The 9,019-nt window shown below is 40.6% G+C and overlaps 1 non-coding gene across 1 annotated transcript; it reads right to left on the reverse strand.

The window, feature by feature from the left end:
- Positions 1-5,898: 5,898 nt before the first annotated feature.
- Positions 5,899-6,005, reverse strand: LOC118482395. The gene has a single exon (XR_004868435.1). It is a non-coding gene; the product is annotated as a small nucleolar RNA R71 (small nucleolar RNA).
- Positions 6,006-9,019: the final 3,014 nt, after the last annotated feature.

Here is a 9,019-nt window from a genome sequence, read left to right on the forward strand (position 1 = left end):
TTAGTCGAAAAGAGCGAGTCAAGCTTCACTCTGTCCAATCTCTGTCCGATATCCAATCTCGTGTCCTTCGAGCTCAACAATCCTGTGTGATCAAGGGTTTAATGAAAGATGAGCTACCGCTTCAACTTGAGCTTAAACTCGAAAAGAAAGGCGATGGTTTACTCTACTTCAAGGATCGTTTGTGGATTCCGAAACAAGACGATCTTCGCACCCTAGTGATGGACGAATCTCACAAATTTCGATATTCTATCCATCCTGGTGCTGATAAAATGTATAAGGATCTTCGTACTCAGTGCTGGTGGCCTGGTATGAAGAAGGATGTTGCCTTGTATGTATCGAAATGCCTAACTTGTCTTAAAGTCAAGGCTGAACACCAACGACCTTCTGGTTTGCTTGTACAACCAGAGATACCGGTTTGGAAGTGGGAGAGCCTTGCGATGGATCTCATCACTAAATTACCGCGTACATCTAAAGGCCATGATGCTATTTGGGTTGTTATCGATCGATTAACGAAGTCAGCTCATTTTCTCCCGATTCGCGAGGACCTATCTGCTGATAAACTTGCAAAGATTTATGTTGATGAGATTGTTTCACGACATGGTGTTCCTATGGATATCATTTCTGATCGTGATGCTCGATTTTCATCTCATTTCTGGAAGACCATGCAATCTGCTATGGGAACCCAACTAAATCTAAGCACTGCTTATCATCCCCTAACAGATGGTCAATCTGAAAGGACGATTCAAACTTTGGAGGATATGCTTAGAGCATGCGTGATAGACTTTGGTGGAAATTGGGATTCTCATCTGCCAATGATCGAGTTCTCTTACAACAATAGTTATCATGCTAGCATCAAAATGGCACCATTCGAAGCTCTCTACGGTCGAAAATGTCGTTCACCTGTCTGTTGGAACGAGACCGGTGAAGCTCAACTTACTGGACCGGAGCTCGTTCTGGAAACAACAGACAAAATCAAGAAAATCCGCGATAATCTTGTGACAGCTCGAAGCCGTCAAAAGAGTTATGCAGATATGCGACACAAGCCCTTAGAATTTCAAGTCGGAGATCGTGTCCTACTCAACGTTTCACCTTGGAAAGGAGTCGTGAGATTTGGGAGGAAAGGAAAACTTGCACGTCGATATGTGGGACCATTTAAGATTGTGGAAAGAATTGGGAAGGTTGCCTATCGACTAGAGCTACCTCCAGAGCTTGGAAATATTCATCCGACTTTTCACGTGTCCAATCTACGAAAGTGTTTAGCTGACGCTGATCTTCACATACCTCTCGACGAGATCCAAATCGATGAAATGATGCAGTTTTTCGAGAAACCCGTGGAGATAGTGGACCGTACTTTCAAGCAGTTGAAGAACAAACAGATTCATTTGGTTAAAGTTCGTTGGGAGTCCAAACGTGGCCCAGAATTTACTTGGGAACGTAAGGACCAAATGATGACCAAATATCCGCATTTGTTTTCACAAGCTTCCTCTAGTTAAAATTTCGGGACGAAATTTCCTGAAGTAGGGGAGACTGTGACAACTATGCTCTGTAATCGATGTACGATGTAAAACAATGTTGATTATTAATAAAACAATGTGCTTTGGTGTTATTATATGTGTTTTGGTGTTATTTTGTGTGTATTTATGTTTGGTAATTTTACAATTCGATTCAATTCCAATTTCAAGCTTTAAATCGCTTTCTGGAAGGTTATACACGCACTGATGCGTAAATATAACCAGTTTAATGCAACAAACACTCCGGAATAGTGAAATAAGCTTAACATACCTTAAATAACCTCCACATAACTTAGAAATAAGTTCTGGATGGTTTGGTGTGTTAAAATCAACCTTGTTCGATCGTAGGGACTAATTGTGTCAAACTGCGAAACTATACCGATTTGAATAGTAACGAACACTCCGAAACTTGATCATAAGTTAAACATACCCTAAATAACCTTTACATAGCTTAGAAATAGTCTTTGAGGGGTATGGTATGCTAAAATAAACTTTATTGATCAATAGGGACTAAAAGCGTCAAAAAGTGCACAAGTTTGCATTTTCACGCATATCTTACGTTCTGAATATATCCGGACATCCAAAAATTTATGCAAGCATTAAAATATTCTATTTTAGTGTTTGGCATGATAAAATTCCATTCGTCGCTTAATTTGGATCGTTTTTACGTTCGTTACGACTTCCGTCGTAATTAAGCGAATAACGCAACCGTACGACCAAACGAACCGACATCCGAGATATTTTTGAGCATGTTTTGAGTTCCCTATACTTTCACTTCATTTTGGAGCCTTGAAATGGGGTTAACGGGGCTTAAACGTGTCAAAAATGGGCCGAAATGCATGTTTTGCAAGTTCAGGGACTAAAATTGCCATTTCTGAAAGTTGTGCATATCAGACAAGGCCAGGCGGCCCGCCTGAGTTTTGTCTGTATGCTGACGTGGGCCGCCTGAGATGCCCAGTAACAGAAAAACCATTTTTCAAAACAGCAGCTTGTATTCGTTGAACTTGGACATGTTTTTTATCAATCTAGGGGCTGATTTTGATGGTTTTTAGTCACCCCTTGTATTGTAAAACAATGGGCACAAGTGGAGGGCCAAGATTGAAGCTCGATTATCGAGAAACGATCCTAACGGTTGTGCCTTTCCTATAAATACCCAACCCATTTGCCCATCTTCCTCACATTTGATCTGAGTTTTCTGTAAGTGGTTGTGTTTGTGCACTTCCAACCTGAGATTACTTGGAATCAAACCTTGCGGGGACCTTCTGTAAGTATTCTTTCGCGTTTTTCGTTCGTTTTAGCGTTTAAGTCAAACTGTGTTTGACTTCCTGCTTTGACCAGTTTATGGTCAACGCGAAGTTCGTTTGAACTTCATAACGTGAGCGTAATCACGATGGTTATAGTTCCTAGTGACTATACCTACTGATTACCACGTTATCTAGGCTCAGTGGCGAGTCGTAGTTTCGGCCAAAATGTGTTTTCTCGCGTATTTTGTAACCAAACTACTCTCGAATTTCAAAACCGTTTGTTTTGATATCGAAACCTGTTTTCTAACTTAACTAAACATGTTTCGACATGTTTAGCTCGTCACTTGTTAGTTTAGTGCTTGGGTAGAGTCGTAAGTCAAGCGACACCCGCTTAGACTTTCGAACACGACCCGTTTGGTCGATCATTAGGATCCGACCAAACATGTTTAGTGACCATAGTAGCATAGGGAATAACCTTTCGAGGTTATACCTTATGGTCACTTAGGTTTAATTAGTCGCAGATAGGTAGTTATATGCCTTTGGTAAATTACCAAAATACCCTTTTCATACATAATTGGTAATTAAGCATACGTAACCTAAACTTTTGACATGTAACTAATTATGTAACGGATGTGTGTAAAATGCAACATATAAATTATATCAAATAAGGCATAAAACTAACCCTTTTTAAGTACTAATGTTGGAAAAAGAGTGTTTTTGTCTTCCTTTTGTATTTTTCAGGATGAAATGAGCTCAAATTCACAAAAGAAGCAAAAAGACAGCTAATTCTAACATAAATAGAAGAAAAGGAGTAAAAGTAGACTGCCCGAACCCCCAACGGCACCCTCCAAAGCAAAGAAGAGAAAACAGAAGCCTGAACACGCCCCGTGCTCAGCCAGCACGGGGCCGTGCCCAAGAAGCAGCAAAAAAGACAAACCTGTAGAAGCTTCTATTGCCCACCACGGGGCCGTGTCCAGTTAGCACGGGGGCGTGGCGAAAGTACAGCAGGCGCATTAATTGTAATTGCGAATTACAATTAATGAAGAGAGAGAGTGTGAGACGGGCACGGGGGCATGTCCAGCGGACACGGGGCCGTGCCCAGCCTTCTGTTCAACCTATAAATAGGAGTGTTTGGCTTCATTCCAACTCATCCCTTGGCACACCACCTCTCTCACACTTCATCCACCACCCACCACCACCATAACACCATCATCCACCACCATCATCCATTGTCCATTGTAGAGTGTGTGAGTCGTCTCGGGATTCAAGATTGATAGTAAGAGTTCTTGACAATCAAGGCCATGTTTGCCTAAGTCTCTTACATCACTTGGTGAAGACAAGTGTTTAGTATAATACTTTTTATTTTTAATCTTTTGCACTTTTTATTTGGTTTTGTATTAGTTGCTTATGTTGAAGGTGATCTTTCCTTATCGTTTGTTCGTGGTGTCTTGGCATTATTTTACTGTCTATATAAAATAAAAGATTTTCACCATTCATATCTCCACGGTCTATATGGAGGTATGTTGGCTACCTGGTCGGGGGTTAAGGGAACGGTTTGGTAAGGGTCTTGCCCTTGTTCAGCGTTTAGAGGTCCTGCAAGGGACCTGGGTCAAATTTAGTAGGATCTCCTTCAATGACCATAGGTATTGGATGGCGGGGATCCAATCTCTTTGACCCCCTCATAAGTTAACTACTATTAATACTATAACCCGGCTATTTAGGACTGTATCCCTGCTGACTCAGACTACTTAGCCGAGGGTAACGTCACCACCAAAAGCGGGGCCTACCACAATTTGCATTAATAACTTAATTCATTATCTTCCAATAATCCAACCCTTTAGGATTGTATCCTTGCTGACTCAAACTACTGGGTTGAAGGTAACGTCGCCTTCTAAAGAGGGGCCTACTACAATAACTAAGATAATCTCTTAAACAAGTGCAAAAGTGCGAAAATAATCAAAGGTTATACTAATACACGAGTCGGATCCAAGTGATTCATCTTGTCTATCTGTTTTTATTTTTATTTTATTTTTCAGCATTTAGTTAGTTTTTAATTTCTTAGTTTAAAAACATTTTTCTAACTTTTTGATTTGATTAGACGTTGAGGATAAACCGGTACTAAAAGCTCTTTTGTCCTTGGACGACCTCGGTATCTTACCAACACTATACTACGTCCACGATGGGTGCACTTGCCCATATGTGTGTTTAGTGTTAGTGAATATCGTGTTTTATAAATTTAAAACTTGGCTAAAGGTGTAAAAAAGGGCTTAATTATACATTAAAAATATATTACACTACACACGCATCAAGTTTTTGGCGCCGCTGCCGGGGACACAAGGATTTTAAGAAAGTTAGGAATCAACGGCCTAATCATATTTTTATTTTTCTTTTTAATTTTCTAGGATTTTCTTAGTTTTTCAGTTTCTGCAGAGCTCAACACGGGCCGTGCCTGGTCGAACACGGGCCGTGCCCAGCATCGTTACTGACAGTTTTTAGTTTTCCAAGTTACAGAAGGCTGACCACGGGGCCGTGTCGGTGCAACACGGGGCCGTGTCCAACTTCCAGTAACTGGGATCTGGAAAACAAGCACTGTAACTCCGACCACGGGCCGTGTTCGCTGGACACGGGGCCATGGTGAACCTTCTGACCAGCATTCTTTTCTGTTTTTATTGCAGGACTTGGAACCCGACGCCAATCTTACATAGTGTATGAGCTCCAGTTCTAATAAGGACATAAAAGAACCTCTAGAAGAACCCGAACGCTTTCTCAGAAAAATTCGTACCCTCATGGATTATCTACGACCCACCGTAGGTAACCTAGGCGCCGCTATCAATGCTCCGAATCTTGAAGCTAATAACTTCGAACTTCGGCCGCATTTGATACAAATGCTCCAAAACTCCGCAACCTTCCATGGGCTTGCGGACGAGGATCCCCATCTGCATATTACTAATTTCTTAGAAATATGTGATACCTTTCGGATCAATGGAGCATCAAATGACGCCATCCGCCTCCGAATATTTCCTTTCTCACTGAAAGACCGAGCGAAAGCTTGGCTCAACGCCCTCCCAGCTGGATCGGTAAACACTTGGGATGAACTAGCCCAAAAATTTCTATATAAGTATTTCCCTCCCGCTAAAACGGCTAAATTAATGACTAAAATTAATACATATTCACAAGAGGACGGGGAATCCTTATATGAAACTTGGGAAAGGTTCAAGGAGTTATTACGCATGTGTCCACATCACGGCCTTGCGATATGGTAACAAGTATCCACTTTCTATAATGGATTGTTACCACATACAAGGCTGTTGGTGCACTTACGTCTGCTGACTACGTCTTACATCGAGTCTTAGAGATGAAGCGATCAGACATGGCACGGAAACCTAGAATAGCTTGTTTGTATAGGTTCGCTTATGTATACATGTCCTAGGTCCACTTATGTGTCAGTATAGGTCTAGGTTCGCTCATATGTTAGGATTTGGTTCGCTTATTTGGCGTTGTTTGTGGTCCGCTTTTCTGTCAATGTAGGATCGCTTATACGTACATGTACGTATAAGCGAACCAGGATGTCTATAAATAGGACCATATGAGCGATTCAGAAACACATAGTTGAAGGTGTTTGTTCCGGTATGCTGCCGAAGTGCTGTCAAATCTTGTAATCGCGTTCAATATCAATATAACAGCAAGTTTAAAGTGAATCTAGCTAGAATTGCACCGAATTATTAGTTTCCGCCTCTTAATTCGGATACGAACTTCTCTGAACGACTCAAACAGGGCCGAGAACGATCCTCCAATTGGTATCAGAGCTCAGGAGGAGGAGTTCTTGCTATTTTAGCTGTATTTCTTCTGATTTTCTACACTTTCTTCATTTTTTCAAAACTTTTCACGGTAAAACAAGCTCAAAATCACACAGTGCGCTCGGAATCATGAATTAACAAACCCTTGAAGTTTTCAGATCTAAAATCGACCTAGAAAGTTGATTTTTTGAGGGTTCTCTTTTACGGTTTCGGTCAAAAAGTGACATCAGCATCCTAGTCCGCTCGAAAGTTCAAGTTGGGTTCGCTCTTTGTGACAGATTTCAGTGGGTCTGCTCCAAAATTTTCAGTGGGTCCGCCCGAACGGACATTTTTGGGTTCGCTCATCCGATCAAAGTGTTTGGTTCGCCTATTGGTCGATCCGCTCGAACAGACATTGTTTTTGGTCTGCTCCAACGACATTAGATTGGTCCGCTCATTTGACACTTGCCCGGTTCGCTTCAAAAGTAACATTTGTGGTTCGCTCTTACAACACTTGTGTTGGTCCGCTTTTAGGACTGTGATAGATTCGCTTATTTGAACAGTTTGGCTAATTTTGAAAATTGTGAACGATGGATACTGAATTTTATAACGCTTTTGCAACCCCGGCCTCGATTACTCAGAGTGCTTTGATTGAAAATGAAACCGGAACGTCTCAGAAACCGCCGAAACTCATGGATATTGACGATTATAACGTATGGTCTGAACGTTTTGGAAATTGGGTCGAAGCTTATCATCTCGATGCGTGGGAACACACCGAGGAACCATATGTTAAACCCACAAAGAACGATGTTGTGAATGGTATTCCGCTAACACTTAGAGAGATGAGTACTGCAGATAAATAGAAATATCGAGATGAGAAATTGATGGTGAGTCTACTTCAGCAAGCGATAAAAGAAGATATTTTGATATTGCTTCAACATGATAGAACTGCATATTCGATTTGGACAGAATTGGAAGCAAAGTTTACGGGAAGTGATGATATGTTAAAGAACAAAATGTCTCTCATGAAGAAAGAATTTGATTTGTTTCGGGGATTGAAAAATGAAAACACCAAGCAAATTATTGATAGATATTGTAACCTGGTGAGAAATATGACAAAGTTAGGTATTAAGAAAGGTACTGATGAGTTAATTGAAAAACTTGCAGATGCGCTTCCATATGAGACATGGGGAACATTTTTGATGATGCTGAAGTCCAACAAAGAAGAATATAAAAAGATGACACTAGGAGACTTCATAAAGCATCTGGAAACTCAAGAGATGGAGCAGAGAAAGATTGCTAGAATGAAGAATTACGATGGAGAACAGGATATCAGTCTGTACTACAAGCATGGTGTTACTGATTCAACAAAGTATTCTCCTAAGATTGAAACTACTTACAGTGTTAAAGATTCTCCTGAGAAGACGGCATCTCAAGGATCAAACAACAGCACAAGATTTTCATCTTTTGATCCTAACATCTCTGTAACAAAGAATGGTAGAAAACTTCAGTGTAACATTGTGTTAAGTCTTGAAAATGATCAAGACTACACTGAAGATATTGCAAAAAATCAAATGTCTTTGTTAGGGATGATTTTAGAGTCTTATAGTTGTTTTGTTGCAGGAAAGATCGGTAATCCAATGCTCACGAAAGAGGATTACGATCAAATCGATGCTGAGGAAATGGAATTGATGGATATAAAATGGTGTATGGCAAGTGTGATGAGACGTGCTGAAAAGTTTAAACAAATTACTGGCCGTGATGATTTTCGTGATGCAAACGTTTCAGCTTTAGGTTTTGATAAATCTAAAGTTACGTGTTTTCGTTGCAGGGAGAAGAGGCATTTCAAGAGGGAGTGCAAAAACCGTGAAGCTACGGAGCCCAGAACCCTTTCGGAAACGACTATCACAAGAAGGCCATCTATCATCAAATCACACCACCAGCACAGCAACATGCACAAACGGCTAATGGGAGAGATATGATGGATAATTCGAAAAGGGCATGTGTTGTTAGTCAGGGAAAATATGATAATTTTACCTGGGAAAAGTATCTTCCGAAAGACAGCAAAGTGTGTTTGGCTGAACAAGATGATGAGAAGTTGGCAGAAGGTTTTACTTGGGATGATTTTTGTCCGGATAAAGATCTTATGGCCAAAGAGATGTCCAAAAACACTCCTCATGCTTTCTTTGCTAATGCTTATGATTTGAAATGTGCAGAAAGGTGCAGAAAAGTCATGGAAGCTGCTGAAGAAAAACGAAGAAGGAACAGAGAAGAGGCAGAAGAGGAAGAGAGAATGAAGGAAGAAGCGAAAGCTAAGAGATTGAGAAGAGCTGAGTTTTTGCAACCAAGCAGAAATGTCAAAGAAGTGCCAGAATTTGAAGTAAAGATTGAAGCTGAACAAGTTCAAGTGTTAGAAAAGTGCATGAATTGTGACTCATTGATTAAACAGAACAATGAGTTGTTGCACAACATAAACAAGTTGAAAGAA

The sequence above is a fragment of the Helianthus annuus genome, chromosome 9, assembly GCF_002127325.2.
Source record: "Helianthus annuus cultivar XRQ/B chromosome 9, HanXRQr2.0-SUNRISE, whole genome shotgun sequence".
Lineage (NCBI taxonomy): Eukaryota > Viridiplantae > Streptophyta > Magnoliopsida > Asterales > Asteraceae > Helianthus > Helianthus annuus.